Here is a 17,764-nt window from a genome sequence, read left to right as displayed (position 1 = left end):
GGCATGGAACAGGAGGCTCCTTTAGGAATGTAGCCCAGTGCTTTTTTTTTAAATGGCCTTATTAACCTGTGGCGCTACTTTTAGTGATTTGTGTATCTGTATCCCTGGAACCCTCTGCTCCTCCAGCCCATTTAGACTCTCAGAGGGAAATTTGGTGGCACCCCCTTTGGGTCACTAACGTCGCCGGGGCTAATTTTAGCCCCCTAAAAAAGTTAGCACCCCTGCGCATTAAATTCAGTGGTAGCGCCCCAAGCAGGAGGCGGGGTGCTACTGGAAGCGCTGCCCTCCCTCTTGAGGTGCTACCAGTGAATTTCACGGTGCTTTGTGTAACAGCGCCACGCCTGTCGGCACATAGCACCGCGTCATAGCAGACCTCCCTCCCTGATTAAAGGGGAGTGGCCGAGCACTGCACACACCGGGGCCCTGCTGGACCACCGGGGAGCGGGGTGTCGGATCAAGAGGAGCTCCGGGCTGAGCGATCGCGGCCGGCACCCCGAAGAAGGGGAAGGGGGCAGGTGCTGGCAGTCGGCCAAAATAAAAAGTTGCCGCCTGTGGAAACGTGAATAAAATGGACAATGAATTGGCTTACAAAAATGGTTTGGATTTGGAAATGGGAATAAAATGGGCAATGAATTGGCTCACAAAATGGTTTCACACAAGAAAAGTCTGGATTAAATTAAAAAGCAGCCCCAGCTTTGCAGAGTGCAAAAGCTAGCAGAACAGAGAGAATCTGCCTCAGCCTGAGGCCAAGTGTTAACGAAGTGCTAACGACCAGATCAGGGCCACTGAAAGGGCCTAACTGCTGACTAGAGAATGATTGACTAGCCATTGTTCGGTGCCCACAACAGTGAGACAAGTCAGGACTTGCCTGCCAGACTGAAGACCAGATCATGGTCAAACTGAAAGGGCTTTAGTGATTCCCATTGGAGAACGCTTGTTGCCAGGGAAGTGATGTAACAAAACACTTGTTGCCAGGAAAGTGATGTAGTGACCCTTGTCCCACGGTATAATAGGGGCTTCCCCACCGGTATTTTCTCTCTCTCTTAGCCAGAAGGTGTGTGGAACGTCAAGAGGGTCAGACATCTCCCGGGGACGTAAATGCTGGCACCACGTGTCTAACCCGGTGTGACCCTCGGGACACGAATGTACTGTCGATATGCTGTATGACCACTCCGAACAGTAATGAATAAAATGATGTTGTTTTAACTCTCCGAACCCTCGAGCCTGGAATTCTTCGTACTACGGAACTCAAGACGAGGACCAGAAAAACCCGGTTCTTACAACTTGGCGTAGTCACGGCAGGATCGCAAGACATCAAGAAAGGGGAAAAAGGTAAGCACTGGAATTTATTGTGCCCTTTTTGCACCCTGTCTCTGCGATCTTTATTGAACGAACCAACCGGGTAGCGTACCCTCTGGCTGGCGGGTAACGGAGCACAGGTCCCATTGCTAGCTAGCATGCGGCAGAGTCCGGGACGACTCTAGTCTATTTTAAACTTATTCGTTAAGTCTACGACCTGTGCACAGGTCTCATTGCTAGCTAGCACGCAGCGGAGTCTGGGACGACTCTAGTCTATTTTAAACTTATTCGTTAAGTCTACGACCTGTGGCAACATGACGGAACCAAGTAGAAAACCAACGATGGAAAAAGGAGGCAGAGCCCCTCCTGAGACCACGTTAGAAGAAATAGTAATCCAACTCAAGCAGTATATAGAAAGTACACTCGATGTCCCACAACATGAATATAATATCGAACAAAAATTTGGTGCCTCAAAAGGACAATGGTCCCTTGATGATATAAAAAGAGCATGGGGCAAGACCACCCGTATGAAAGGAGGGAAAAGAAAAACGGGCTGGGTATTGGCCACCTTGAAACAGTGTAGGCAGAGAGGGGAAATAACTCGGAAGGCGGCAGAGGCCAAAGAGAAAGAACAAAAAACAGCTCTCCACGAACAGATAACAAAATACAAAACCGAGTTAGAGAAACACCAAAAATGCCTTGAAAAAGCAAACGAAAGAGCAGAAAAGTGGAAGGCAAAAACCAAGAAAGAAAGGGAGATACACAGGGAAAATAGGGAAAATCCCGGAGTGGTGACGACTACTCCAACACCCTTGTATCCTACCTATCCTGCAGCGCCCCCTACAGCCCCTCCGGCATATGAACAGCCCACGCTCCAACCCTGATCAAATGGAGCCCATATTGCTATAATAAATACCCCTCTTACGGACTCATCAGATGAAGAAGATATAACCAAGAAACCACCCCCACGCCTTGCCCCCATCAGGTTACAAAAACATGAAGTAGGCGGCCGAAATCTCCGAATTTATACCTACTACCCGGCCAACCCAAAAGATAGAGATCAATGGGCAACTGATATGCCGCATCCAAAGAAAAGTGGAGTAAAAGCCTGGCAGTTCCTGGAACGAAAAAGAACAATCTATAACCTGCACCCATTTGATGGATGCCAGGTTATAGCAGTAGTTGTTAGCACAAGAGAGTCGGCCGCCCTGACGGCAATAGTAAATATGGCTGTCACCAGATGAGCAAACGCCCTACTTAACGCAGCCAGACAAGCACACCAAGTGGCCTTAGCGGCGCATCAAGCAGCCAACCCACCTCCAGCTGTCGGAGCCCAACCCCCTGCCGTACCACCTCCAGCACCACCAGTCCTAATAGTCCCCCCTGACCTAGCTCTGATAGAATCAGAAGCCGATAGGACAGAAGGGTGGACGGCCATTAGAAATTGGCTACAGGAAAGGGGCCCGACCAATCCAGACTGGTCCAAAATAGCCTCCTGTGTCCAAAAAGAAAAAGAAGACCCCAATGACTTCGCCGGTCATTTCGCCAACCAGTGGTTGGAGTACTCTGGCATGGGACAGAATACCGAAGCAGAGGTGGATGCCTGCACCCATGAACCATTGAAAAACGCCTTTATGAATGGTTTGAGACCTGACCTGGCAAAATTGGTAAAATTAACAATGGCAAACTGGAAAACAAACGCAGTTTCTTTTGCGGACCTGACCCAACAAGCCATAACCCAGGATAGAGAACACTGTGCCAAGCTACGAGCCATGAAACTAAACCCCCCGGAGCGAGTAAACTCTGCACCCCCCTGGGAAAACCCAGATAAGAAACCAGGCAATTGCCACAAATGTGGGAAAGAGGGACACTGGGCTAGAACATGCCGAGTGGGCAACAGGGGTAGAGGAAGAGGTGGGGGAGGACAATGGCAAGGACAGGCAGTCCCAGATAATCAACCCGGCACAAATCCGTGGCAGACCCTGGGCGCTGCCGGCCTGTATGACACCCAGGCAATTACCCCCTCCCCACCGACCCTTAGCCCTGGAGAGATGGCGATGGTAGAAATGTACCGGAACTCAAACTCCACCGGAAGGGAAACCTTTGACAGCATGGCCCGACAGCATTCAAAAAACCAATAGACCCCACCAACGAACCCCCGAAGGTAGAGGTACCTTGGCAACTGAGAGCTTTAATCACCCAAGCCAGGGACGGCCTCTATATGACTTTGTTGGTGGGAAAAACAGATAACTCACCCCCACTGGAAGTAGACTGCCTATTGGATACAGGAGCAGAATTAACGGTCTTCCCCACACAATATGCCCAAGACTGCCCATTAGATGGAAAGACTAAGAAAGCCTCAGGGGCCAGCAGAGAAGACATCATCTTACATAGAACCCACCAAATGACCTTGTGTTTCGGCCCCTATGAAACAAGGGAACATATATGGATTGGGCCCGTCACCGCCCCCATCATAGGCTTGGACATATTGACAAAGCTAGACTTTAGCCTACACTTCACTGGGAATGGAGACATAGGCTGGACGATCCAAAACAGCCCCCGCAGGATAAGAGCTGTGAAAGAGAATAGTAAGGACGAGTGGGGCCTGAAGGACCATCCTATCTGGGCGTGAGATAAATATCAGTGCGGAACCCTACGAATGGACCCCGTAACATTCACAGGGAAGCCGCCACCTTCCACAGAACAGTACCCTATAAGCCCCGCCGCCATCACCGGCATTTTGCCTATAATCGAACAATTAGAAAAACGAGGGGTGTTAATTAAGACACACTCTGCCTCCAACAGCCCCGCGTGGCCAGTGGAAAAATCCAATGGACAATGGCAACTGACCATTGATTATCGAAAGGCCAACGAGTGCATAGAACAAAAGACCCAATTGGTGGCGGACCCATCAGTTATCTTTAACTCCTTGGGATCTGAGGAAGAAATATTCTCAGTAATAGATATGGCCAATGGCTTTTGGGCCATACCCTTAGCCAAAGAGGTGCAGCCGTGGTTCGCCTTTACGGTAAACCAACAGCAGTACACCTGGACACGGATGCCACAGGGCTTCCACAGTAGTCCTACGGTGTACCACCGAGTGATACAGAAGGACCTACGAGCACTGCCCCCTCTGGAATCTACGGTGATCCAATATGTAGATGATATCCTTATAGCCTCAAAAACAAAAGAGCAACACCAAAAAGATCTTCTGATAATCCTAGGGCACCTAGAGCGGGCAGGACACAAGGCAACGTGGGATAAAGCACAGATTAATAGAACCACAGTCACATACCTAGGACAACAGATATCCAAGGGAAATAGGGGACTGGCGGAGGATAGAAAAAAGACAATTCAAATGGCCGCATGCCCACGAACTGTAAAAGCCCTGAGATCATTTCTAGGCCTGTGTAACTTCAGCCACCTCTGGATAGAATCATACAGCCAAAAAGCGCAGCCTTTGACCAAACTGCGAAAGGACAATCCGGGTTCCAGGGATCAGATCGCATTAAACCCAGAGCAAATGCGGATGTTCGAAGAACTGAAGCGCGCTCTATGTAGCGCACCGGCTTTAGCCATTCCCGATGCGCGGATGCCATTCCGCCTCTATGTACACGAAAAGGACGGCTCTATGACAGCAGTACTAACCCAGGCCCACGGAGATAGACACAGGCCCGTAGGATGCTATAGTACTCAGTTGGATTTCGTGGCCCAAGGATGGGGCAGCTGTCTGAGAGCTATGCAAGCAACCTGCCTAGCAATAGAAGTTACAGCCCCGGTAGTTTTACCACAAAAGCTGGTGGTCCAATGCCCGCACACCGTCCATGCCATGTTAGGAATGAATAAGGTAGCTCAAGTGACCGCCTCTCGATGGACCCGATGGACCATGATTATGGAAACAGATAATTTGACCATTACTAAATCCGGGCCGGGCAATCCAGCAAGCATGATGCCCCTGACAAACCCCGGAGAACTAGAAAGTAATCACGACTGTGTAAACCTATTAGACGCCATGCAGCAAAGGGCTGAGACACAGGAAATACCCTTACCCAATCCCGAAATGGTCCTTTACACGGATGGGTCATCCTTTGTGGAAAAAGGTACTCGATTGGCAGGGTGGGCGGTCACAACAGAATTCGCAGTAGTACGAGCAGGAAGCATGGGAGGAGGAGCCTCAGCACAACAGGCAGAACTAGTCGCCCTCACCCAAGCCTGCCTCTATGCTCGAGACAAGACGGCCAATATATATACCGATTCTAGATATGCCTTTGGCATCGCTCATGACTTTGGACAATTATGGAAACAAAGAGGCTTTCTGACAGCTGCAGGTACACCCATAAAAAATGGAAGAGAGGTAACAGCATTAATGAAGGCCATCCAGTTACCCGAAGAAGTGGCCATACTAAAATGTAAGGGCCATAGCAAAGAGGATACCCCTGAAGCTAGGGGCAACGCTAGGGCAGACGAAGCAGCAAAACACGCCGCCCATACCATTACCCCCCCCAACACCTCAGGTGCGATATATCACGACAAACAACGACCAAGGGGACATCCTACTAATGCAAAGAGAGACCCCAAGGGAGGAGCAATGGACATGGTTAGAAAATGGGTTGCAACCCAATAAAGATGGCATATGGCAACATCTCAAAACGGGAGCAGTAGGATGCCCAAAGAAACTGATGTTGTTTTTGGCCCAACAAATACACTCGTGTGGACACATAGCCGCACAGCAAATGACAGCCAGATTCCAGAGAAATTGGTGGGCAAAAGGGTTTCGAACTCAAGCCCAAAGAATAGTGGAGCAATGTGTGACATGCCAGAAAGTAAATCCCGGACAAAAAATTGAAATACCAATGTTAAAAGCACCTGCTCCAGCAGGGCCCTTCCAACATTTACAGGTCGACTATATTTCCTTGCCAAAATGTCAGGGATATACAGATGTATTGGTGATAGTCGATCGCTTTTCACGATGGATTGAAGCCACCCCAGTTCGAAGTGCCACCGCTGCTGCAACCGCGAAAGTCTTGTGTAAAGATTACATTCCGAGATGGGGCGTGCCCTTATGTATTGACTCAGACCAAGGCACACATTTTACGGGGGAAATAATTAAAGAACTTTGCAGACTACTACAAATACAATGGTCATTGCATTGCCCATACCACCCCCAATCATCGGGACAAGTGGAAAGAGCAAACAGGACAATTAAACAACGGCTCACTAAGTACCACTCTGAAAGAGTGCCATGGCCTCAGGCCCTACCCCTTGTCCTATGTAATATTCGAGCCACCCCGAATAGGACCACTGGACTCAGCCCCTATGAGGTCGTTACCGGTAGACCAATGTCGCTACCCGGAACAATAGATCTACATAGGGCTGACATTCATCTTCTAAGTGACACAGTACTAAAGTATTGCAAAGATCTAACAGATGCTGTCAGTTTTGCTTCGCAACAGGTCAGCGCAGCGTGGCAAGAACCCCCACCGGGAGGACACAGTTTAGTCCCCGGGCTACAAGTTTGGGTAAAGAAAATAAAGCCAGCCCCCCTGGAAGACAAGTGGGAAGGTTCGTATGTCATCCTGTTGACCACAGGAGCAGCCGTGAAAGTACAAGGAAAGAAAGCTTGGATACACGCGTCACACGTGAAAAGAGATACGACAGGAGCCCCAACAGAAGGATAAATTGGACTTATTGTGTACCATGATTCCCATACATGGCTGAAAACATTGGGACAGAAATTACTGTATGGTTTGATTGTTATAAGTGGTGTAATTTTGGGAATTATTATTTTTGTAAATATTATCAAATGTTGTATAAGTCATGCAGGAGCTACTATACCCCCTCGCCTCTCCCGAATTAGGGTAGAAGTAGACACAGCAAAGCAGGGGGAACCCCCAGAGGAAGCCTGTTCGGTCCTACACAGTTATCTGTAAATTTGAAATTAAAACCCTTTTGGTTGTGTTCATGGCCAGAACACAAACAAAACGGAGCCACGGGGTATGTTCTTGATAAAGTGCACTATCAAGAGGATACCTTGTATATAATGATTCTTGTAGATTGTATAAAGAATCAAAGGGAGGGATGTGGAAACGTGAATAAAATGGACAATGAATTGGCTTGCAAAAATGGTTTGGATTTGGAAATGGGAATAAAATGGGCAATGAATTGGCTCACAAAATGGCTTCACACAAGAAAAGTCTGGATTAAATTAAAAAGCAGCCCCAGCTTTGCAGAGTGCAAAAGCTAGCAGAACAGAGAAATACCTGCCCCAGCCTGAGGCCAAGTATTAACGAAGTGCTGACGACCAGATCAGGGTCACTGAAAGGGCCTAACTGCTGACTAGAGAATGATTGACTAGCCATTTTTCGGTGCCCACAGCAGTGAGACAAGTCAGGACCTGCTTGCCAGACTGAAGACCAGATCATGGTCAAACTGAAAGGGCTTTAGTGATTCCCATTGGAGAACGCTTGTTGCCAGGGAAGTGATGTAACAAAACACTTGTTGCCAGGAAAGTGATGTAGTGACCCTTGTCCCAAGGTATAATAGGGGCTTCCCCACCGGTATTCTCTCTCTCTTAGCCAGAAGGTGTGTGGAACATCAAGAGGGTCAGACATCTCCCGGGGATGTAAATGCTGGCACCACATGTCTAACCCGGTGTGACCCTCGGGACAGGAATGTACTGTCGATATGCTGTATGACCACTCCGAACAGTAATGAATAAAATGATGTTGTTTTAACTCTCCGAACCCTCGAGCCTGGAATTCTTCATACTACGGAACGCAAGACGAGGACCAGAAAAACCCGGTTCTTACACGGCCGACACCTGCCCTTTAAGTGGCGTCGCCGCAGCTGCAGAAACGACCCCTGACCCTGTCGGACATATCGTCCAGCGATAGGCCGGGTCGCAACCCAAGGTTGCAGCCGGGGTGCTGCGTGTGGTGATGATGTAATTGCCGGCGGTGCTGTGCCGCGGGGAGCTACCGACTACCTCCGCCACTAACCTCCCGCTGACTATCGCGGGAGGCACAAAGCAACCCAATTTCACCCCCTTGTCCAAGTAGTGTGTGGCCTCCTTATTCTTCCCACCCAAACACACCACTTCACACTGACCTACAGTGAAATTCATTAACACACCGCCTCACATTGATCGATAGTGAAATTCGTTAACACACCATCTCACACTGATCTATAGTGAAATTCATTAACACACCACCTCACACTGATCTATAGTGAAATTCATTAACACACCACCTCACACTGATCTATAGTGACATTAATTTGCCAATTACACGCCCATTCTGAAATTTATTAATATCTTCTTGCATTTTGTCTTCCTCAGTATTAACTCTACCTCCGAATTTGGTGTCCTCGACAAATTTTGAAATTGTTCTTCTGATTCCCGAGTCCAAATCATTTATGAACAACAGTGATCCCAGCACCGATCCCTGTGGAACACCACTTCCCACCTTTTCCCAGTCTGAGTAGCTACTCCCAACCCCTACTCTCCGTTTTCTGTTTTGTAACCAGCTTGCTATCCATAAACAGTCCGTAAGATTGACAAGATGACGAAGGTCAGGCCATGTGGAGTCAAGGGCCAGGCAGCAGAATGGATGGAAAGCTGGCTACAAAACAGAAATCAGAGGGTTGGAGATAAGGGAAGTTTGTTGTGATCTTTCCATCCATTCTGTTGCCTGGCCCTTGACTCCACACGGCCTGACCATGGTCCTCTTGTAGACCGTACATACTGCAGACACAGTGCACCAGTGGTGGAGGGGGTGGATATTGAGTCCTGTGGCAGGGGCGCTGATGAGGTGGATTTCTCTGTCCGTGAGTTTTGAGGCATCGCTAGTGGCGTTTTTCACCACTTTCCTCCTTTAAAAAAACCTTGCTGCCAGTTTATTAAAGCCATTAACAGCCGTTCGGGTGGGACACACCAATAAATGAGGCCTTGTTTCCCTCAGAATGACAGGCCTGAACCCGAGTTAGAAAACATTCAGTAATTAAACCAGACTGGGCGGGGCCTGAGGTGTGAGTCAGTAATGGAAAATTGGTGGCCAGCGTAATTCACACCAGGACTGAGGACCCGGGGACTCGGGTTTCTGTGTCATTTATTGATTAATTTTGTTTATTGCTGAATCTCAATCAGACTGGCGGGTCATCTTTCTGTCTGACGGAGGCGAGGGTCCCCAATGGAGGGCTCTCTATGTGGGAGTCCTTCCCAGCACCATTGGGGATCTGGGGTGGAGACTGTTGCAAGGAGCTGTCGTGTGCAACAGTTTTTAAACTCCTTTCCAGACTCCAAGGCCAGATGTGTTTTTTGTGGCCTAGAGGAGTCCACGGGCCATGTATATATTCAGTGTGAGAGGTTGCAGCCCCTGTATAGTTACCTGAAGAGGCTGCTCCTCAACTCTTGGTTACACTTTTGTCCCACGCTCCTAATCTTTGGCCACCCGGTGCGGAGTGGGGGTGGGTAAGTGGGAGGATATTCTCCTGGACCTGCTCTTGGGCCTGGTGAAAACAGCAATTTGTAGGCCCAGGATGGGCGGGGCCCATGGGGGGGTGTCACTCTGGCTGCCTGCCTCTCTCCCATGGTCTTGTCCCTATCGGGTGGCCCTGGAGAGGGAGCAGGCGGTGTCCACCAGTTCACTTGATACCTTCCTCGACTGGTGGACACGGAAGGTATCAAGATGCAATAATCGATCCTCACAATCACATTGTGATTTAATTATTAATTGTGTGTGTGTCACAAATACATTTCTTCTATTTTGATACAAAAGTTCTACTAGACATGTTAAACTACTAGTTATTTAATCAGGGCTGCAGCTGCTGAAAGGTTGACTGTACTGGGGTTTGTGGCCAGAGCTGGCAGACGTGTTGTTCTGAAGTCTGATGTCTCACACCTGAGGAGTCTGTTTATGTCGTGTTGTAATGACCTTTTTCTGTTGCCTGGTGTCAGAAATAGAAATCAAAGGAAGATGATGCCCCACTCTGTTAATCAACTCTTTGACACATTTCCATTTCATAATTTACAAAGATCACAACTCCATTAGTGAACAATGGATTGCCAGTCTGCCACTTTTTAGTGAGGCTTGAAAGGATTCGCTGTGAAGCTACACCTGCCCATCTGTCTGTGTGTCACTGTGTTTGGATTGTGTTAGACAACAGTCCTAATATCTCACCTACATCCATTACAATTTTTGAAATGTTAGATTGTACTTGGAAGAAGTTGAGTTTAAATCTAACAATTCTGAAATTGGGAGCTTTTAATGATTTCTGTTTATCACATAACTATTGATGCGCTATCAATTACTCAAAAGACTGAGGTTAAGCGAGTAACTAACAGGCTTTTATTAACAAGAGAATGAAGGTGTGCCTCGAGTGGTCGACCAGTCCAGAATACAGAGTGACTGTGGAGCAGTCACCTTTATACCTGGACTCGTGGGAGGAGTCAGCCGAGGCATGTACAGACATGTACACAGTGGAATACAAACACACACACAGGCAGGTATAACAGTGGTTTACCACAACTATATAGTGATGTGATCAGTCAAAGCAAATTAACAGATGGTGCTATTTACTGAACACAACTGAATAATTCTACAAGGATGCTATCGCAGTCTTCCTCAGTATTAACTACACCCCCCAATTTAGTGTCATCAGCAAATTTTGAAATTGTACTTCTGATTCCCAAGTCCAAATCATTCATGTAAATGGTGAACAACAGTGGTCCCAGCACCAATCCACGTGGAACACCACTTCCCACCTTCCGCCCATCTGAGTAAATACCTTTAACTCATCCCGTCACTATAACTGGACTTGTCTCCATTCCCGTGCCGAGGGGATTGCTGTACCAGATGGGAGGGGCAACATTTGGGGACTCTCGATTCTCCACCAATTCCCATTCCCCTTCTTTCTGGTGGATAATGGAGGTGCCACTGTGTGTAATGTGTAGGTCAGTAAGAGTTGTCAGTGAGGGTTAATCAGCACTTTCTAATTGGAGATGATAATCAATGGAATCTTTCAAACAATGAATTGTAGATTTTATAGCAAAGATTAATATACGATTGAAGTAAAAGTTCATAATTTTATTGTAAAATATTTCAGGAACACGCATCAGAAATTAAGGGGAAAGATCAGACAGCAGTACTTAAAGGGACTCTGCAGCCCCAACAACTCAATCAGCTATATATCCAGAATATTAAAATCCAGCCCAGTTATAGGGGTTATTAACATCAGCAGAAACAAACCCCAACTGTCAGAATCAACATGGTTCAGTCCTGGATGTGATTAACAGCAGCAATAACAGCAGAATCAAACCTCTGCAGTCACTTGTGAACTTGCTGGTGTCTCAGCAGGTTGGATGACTGATTGAATCCCTTCTCACACACTGAGCAGGTGAACGACCTCTCCCCAGTGTGAACTCGCTGGTGTGTCAGCAGGTTGGATGACTTTGTGAATCTCTTCCCACACACGGAGCAGGTGAACGGCCTCACCCCAGTGTGAGCTCGCTGGTGTGTCAGCAGGTTGGATGACTGATTGACCACGGTAGTAGACCAGATCACCAACAACGATGAGTCAGCCTACAGGGAGGAGGTCCAGCATCTCGTGAAGTGGTGCGCCGATAACAGCCTGGCCCTTAACATCAAGAAAACCAAAGAAATCATTGTGGGCTTCAGGAAATCTAAAGGCGGAAGTCACACCCCCATCCACAGGGCTGTGGTGGAAAGGGTGGACAGCTTTAAGTTCCTCGGAGTCCACATCACGGAAGACCTCTCCTGGTCCCTCAATACCTCCTCTCTGGTGAAGAAGGCCCAGCAGCGCCTATATTTCCTAAGGAGGCTGAAGGGATGTAACCTGTCACTCCTGATCCTCTCTAACTTTTACCGCTGCACAATAGAGAGCATCCTGACGAACTGTATCACAGTATGGTATGGCAGCTGTAGCTACTATGACCGGAAAGCCCTGCAGCGGGTAGTCAAAACTGCCCAACACATTACCGGCACCCGGCTACCGACCATAGAGCACATATACCAGAAACGCTGTTTACGGAGGTCACGGACCATCATCAAAGACCCTACCCACCCCAGCCACAGTCTGTTCACCCTCCTGCCATCTGGGAGATGCTACAGATGCATTCGCACCCGAACGACCAGATTTAGGAACAGCTTCTTTCCCAGGGCTGTCATCCTACTGAACTCCACTAATAAACTCTAAAGCCTGCACATCTGCCAATGCACTTTATTATGGTTATGTTTATGTTAATGTATTACAAGCCAAATGAATGTTGAATGTTTAAATGTCTTAATCTAAATGTACACTCTCGGGAGCCGCAAGCCTACATTTCGTTGTACTGCACTTGTGCACTAACAATGACAATAAAGTTGATTATGATTATGATTATGATTTCCCACACACGGAGCAGGTGAATGGCCTCTCCCCAGTGTGAATGCGCTGGTGTCTCAGAAGGTCAGAGGAATTAGTGAATCGCTTCTCACACACGGGGCAGGTGAAAGGTCTCTCTGCAGTGTGAATGTGCTGGTGTATCAGCAGGGTGGATGAATTAGTGAATCCCTTCTCACACACAGGGCAGATGAACGGTCTCTCCCCAGTGTGAATGCACTGGTGCTCAATGACATGAGATGATTGCCTGAACCTCTTCCCACATTGAGAGCAACTGAATGGTCTCTCCTCAGTGTGAAGTCGCTGGTGTGTCAGAAGGTGGGATGACTGACTAAATCCCTTCCCACACTTGGAGCAGGTGAATGGCCTCTCCCCGGTGTGACTGCACAATGAGTTTACAGCCGGGGCGGGGAGCTAAATCCCTTCCCACAGTCCCCACATTCCCACAGTTTCTCCGTGGTGCGGGTGTCCTTGTGTCTCTCCAGGTTGGAAAATCGGTTGAAGCCTCATCCACACACACAACACGTGTACGGTTTCTCCCCACTGTGAACGGTGCGATGTTTTTTCAGACTGTGTAACTGGTTAAAGCTCTTTCCGCAGTCAGTGCACTGGAACACTCTCACTCGGTTGTGTGTGTCTCGGTGCTTTTCCAGTCACACCGATCTTTGAAAGCGTTTCCCACAGACAGAACAGGCAAACATTTCTCCTTCCACATTCAAAGGCCGATGATATTCCCTGTAAAAGCAGTTTACAAAAGACATCACTGTAAGTTCAGGATTAAAATTCAGAACAGATAATTCTAGTTTCTATGGAACATTCTCTCCTCTCTTATTACATAGAATTACACAGATTGTACAGCACAGAAACAGGCCAATCGGCCCAACTGGTCCATGTGGTGTTTATGCTCCACACGAGCCTCCTCCCATCTCTCTTCATCTCACCCTATCAGCATCTCCTTCTATTCCTTTCTCCCATGTGTTTATCCAGCTTCCCCTTAAATACATCCATGCTCTTCGCCTCAGCTACTCCCTGTGGCAGCAAGTTCCACATTCTCAGCACCCGCTGGGTGAAGGAGTGTAATCTAAATAGGACTTCCTGGGGCAGCCAATGAGCACTGTTGCCTCTTTTGTGCATTTCCTGGCGAGGTGAAACAGTTGATATTTTCTGATCAAAAAGAGCTGAGCTCGGCAGCATTAGTCCTGTTTTGCCTCCTTTGGAGACCAGGTGTACGAGCAGAGTGAGCGCAGTCTTCACAGCAACTGCAATAAAATTGTTACAGTTGTGAAGGAACTTTGTGTCAGTGCACTGGATCACAAACAAAGTATGTGTGTCGATTGTTGTCTTATTACCCTACTGTAAAGTGCCTTGAGATGTTTTAAAAGCTCTATATAAAGGTAAGTTGTTGTTGGTGTACAGAGAACTCTGTTGAAATTTAGTGAAATGATCAATAACCAAGGAAGGTCATTTCTTTGTTTGGTTCTGTTAGTTTTCATAGAATCATGGAAACGTACAGCACGAAGGAGGCCATTCGGCCCATCGTGCCTGTGCTGCCTCTTAGAAAGAGCACTCGTGCTTAGTCCCACATCCCTGTTTGTTGTCCGTAACCCTGTAAGATCCTCATCCTCAAGTACCCGCCCAACTCCCTTTTAAAATCATTGATGGAATCAGCTCATGACCTTTTCAGGTCGAGCGTTCCAGATCCCGACAACTCTCTGAGTTTTATTCAATTGTTACCACAGTTGCTTCTGTGGAGGTTTAATAATGAATGCATTTTGCTATGAAAGTAATTAAAACATTCCTAGTATATAAATAGACAGATGCATCAAAATATTAAAATTGTGGGAGGGAGGGCAGTGCTCGCCCAGGGCCCAATAAACAATTTAATTCTTGTTTCCCAACCCAATGCTCAGAAGATGAAGTCCCAGAGCTGCCTCTGGCTCGGTTCCACCTGCCCTATTCTGACAAGCTGAGGTGTTGGTCAGTGCACTGTGATTGCCCTGTGAGCAGAAAATGGCAAATCTAGAAATATGACCAAAATAACACATTTTAACCCCAAAGCTGTAAATCCCCGTCCCACACACTCTCCCTCCTCCCTGTGCTGAAATCCAAACCCATCACACCATCTCCAACATTTCTTTCCTCCACTCCCAGTTTTCCCCCTCCCTCTACTTTGGTTGGGTTCAGTTCTCCACCCGCTGTGCGTAGAGTGAGAATAAAATCAATGAGTCAATGATTGTCTCTCCTGTTCACTGGGACCCTGAAACCTTCAGTTCCACACCCACTGTGTGCAGAGTGAGAATAAAATCAATGAGTCAATGATTGCCCCTCTTGGTCACTGGGACCCTGAAGCCCTGCCCACTCTCTGTTCCTGTACAAAGGTGGCCACGCATGTGCCCAGCTGCAGGTAGAACCAGTCTGTCTTTCCTTCACCAAGATGGCGGCGCGTAACCCGGGCCTGTCACCGAGAAAAAGCCTCACCGCTGCCGTCCGGCGGAACACATTCAGCCGCTGGATCTCATTCGGGCCTGAGACCATTCTCCAACTTTATAAACCCTGCAGCGCGGCCTACCCGCAGTTTTTTGTTTACTTTATATTTTTTTATATATATTTTTTTTTAATTTTTTGAAATTTTTTTTTGGTTCTTTTTTTTGGGTGCTTTTTTTTAATGACATTCACAGAGCTGAAGTCTCGGCTCTTTGTACAAAGTCACAAGCCCTCATGCCTACAAGGCAGGGGTCCCAGTCTCCAAGTTAATGATGTGATCTCCAAGCTTCTTGATCATCTTCACTTGTTCATCCGGATAGTGGGTCTCCAGGAATTCACAAAGTTGAAGGTCGGCATTCCCAGTGGAGAGTTGTGCAGATCCAGCAGACTCTGGTCGACATTCTTCTCCATCTGCAGAGCCTCTCGCTCTCCCAGCCGAACAAGTGGACTGTAAAGAAACTTAAAAACACTGGATTAATTTAAAAAACGAATCAAATTAAATTAAAATCACATTGGCCGGGGTGATGATGCACTCCAGTCCCTGCAGTGCCCACCTGTCTCGGAAGGTCTCGAGTGTGCCGGCAGACACCGCGTCCTCCATCTCCAGGGCAACCCAGGCGCGAACATAACCGCGGAAGAGAGGCAGGCAATCGGGCCGAACGACCCCCTCGACCGCCCGCTGCCTGGACCTGTTTATGGCCACTTTGGCCAGGCCCAGGAGCAGTCCCACAAGGAGGTCCTCCGACCTGCCCTCTCTCCTCCGCATCGGGTGGCCGTAGATCAGGAGCATGGGACAGAAGTGCAGCCAAAAATCGAGGAGCAGCCCCTTCAAATAATGAAACAGGGGCTGCAACGTCTCACATTCCACATAAACATGGAACACGGACTCCTCTAGGCCACAAAAATAGCAAGCCGCCTGGGAGTCCGTGAACTTATTTAAAATCTTATTGTACGGGACTGCTCCATGCAACACCCTCCAGGCCAAGTCCCCAATAGATAAAGGGAGGACTCCCACGTAGAGAGTACCCATTGGGGCCCTCTGCCTCTGCTGGCTGGCAAGATGGCACGCCAAGGCGTGTCCGGACGGCAGGCGAAGATGACAAAGTGGAGAGTGTGCAGGAGCAGCCCATACAGGAAAACCCTCCACGCAGAACTAAAAGGCACAGAGGGCATTTCCTGAAGATGGCTCAAGTTGTGAGGCACCGGTTCCCGAGAGGGATTTTGGGGCCGTGCGCCGATGAGGAATTCCGTCTGAACAGGGGTCAGTTCAGACGGGATCACCCCACGTGCCTGAGCCTCCTCGATACACCTAGTGGAGTTGAGGCCCAGTGCCACTTTCAGCGTCTCGATGGATTTGGCCGCGAGCCGGACATTGGCCCAGGACAGGCACTGCGCCAGCTCCTCCGGCACCGTCCAGCCCGCTCCTCCACCATCGAGCAGGTCCCCGACCCTGGTCACCTTACCAGGCACAGCCCTGCCCTCCACCAGCCGCCCGATCCAGCGGTCACAGAGGTGCGGATTCCTGAGCAGCAGCTCCTGAAGGAGAGCCGCCACTCCTGATGGGGGAGAACTCCACCTGGAGGCGATGCTGTTGCAGACCCATAGCAGTTCCTGGTAGAAGACAGGCAGCTCCCACAGGTAAGCATGCATATGGCCCAATTCCACAAACAGGAGCTGCGTGTCGTAATTGAGGCCATGCAGGTGGCGGAAGAAATATATCGCCAGCGCACACCATCGAAGAGGATTCTCGATATTCAGGTATCTCTGCAGGGTCCAAAGATGGAAAGTCGCCACCCGGGTGCGAAGGCACACCAGCGCCTGACCGCCCTCCCTAAGCGGGAGACTCAGAACCACAGCAGAGACCCAGTGCTTCCCTTTGTCCCAGAAGAAGTCAATGAGCTTCTTCTGCATCTTGGCGACAAACGCAGGGGGTGGGATCAAAGTGACCAACCGGTACCACAACATGGCGGCCACCAGCTGGTTTATGACCAGCGCTCAAGCCCTGTAGCACAACAATCAGAGCAGTCCTGTCCAGCGTCCTAGGCAAGTGGTGACTTTGGCCTCTAGCTCTTGCCTGTTCGCTGGCCAGGCATCCTCGGCGGGGCTGAGGTAGACTCCCAAGCAGAGGAGGTGTGTGGTGCTCCAGGCGAAGGGCCTGAACTCCTCTGGCAGGGAGTCCACCCGCCACTGGCCCACCAGGAGTCCAGAACATTTCTCCCAGTTGATCCTGGCGGAGGATGCGTCTGAGTAAATCTGCTGGCATTCTCGCATCCTTCGCATGTCAGCGGGATCCGTGACCATGAGGAGCACATCATCGGCGTAAGCCGAGAGGATGAACTCCACGCCCGGCTCTTGCAGAGCCAGTCCCCTCAGCCTCTTCCGCAAGAGGCGCAGGAAAGGCTCCACACAGAAGGCATATAACTGGCCGGACATGGGGCATCCCTGACGCACCCCCCTCCCGAAGCGAAGCAGCGCCGTCAAAGACCCGTTAACTTTAATCAGACACTCCGCAGCGGCGTACAGAAGTAGGATCCGGGCGACAAAATGCGTCCCAAACCCGAATGCGCGCAGAGTTCCGAAGAGA

At 49.0% G+C, this 17,764-nt stretch overlaps 1 protein-coding gene, 1 long non-coding RNA gene and 1 pseudogene across 3 annotated transcripts in view; 1 reads left to right on the top strand and 2 right to left on the bottom strand.

The window, feature by feature from the left end:
• Positions 1 to 17,764, bottom strand: part of LOC147093446 (uncharacterized) — a 316,083-nt gene that overhangs the window by 255,373 nt on the left and 42,946 nt on the right. The gene's annotated exons all lie outside the window — the stretch shown is intronic.
• LOC147093447 (uncharacterized) overlaps positions 1 to 17,764 on the bottom strand; it is a 420,125-nt pseudogene that overhangs the window by 384,828 nt on the left and 17,533 nt on the right. The window lies entirely within an intron of this gene.
• On the top strand, positions 357 to 8,038 carry LOC147093448 (uncharacterized). Its single transcript, XR_015074713.1, has 2 exons — positions 357 to 1,332; positions 6,753 to 8,038. It is a non-coding gene; the product is annotated as an uncharacterized LOC147093448 (long non-coding RNA).

Source organism: Somniosus microcephalus, unplaced genomic scaffold (genome assembly GCF_052327205.1).
Source record: "Somniosus microcephalus isolate GS21.2 unplaced genomic scaffold, FLI_Smic_1.0 unresolved_chr1, whole genome shotgun sequence".
NCBI classification, from domain to species: Eukaryota; Metazoa; Chordata; class Chondrichthyes; order Squaliformes; family Somniosidae; genus Somniosus; species Somniosus microcephalus.
Note: the sequence above shows the minus strand (reverse complement) of the source record. Positions and strands in the feature narration are given on the sequence as shown.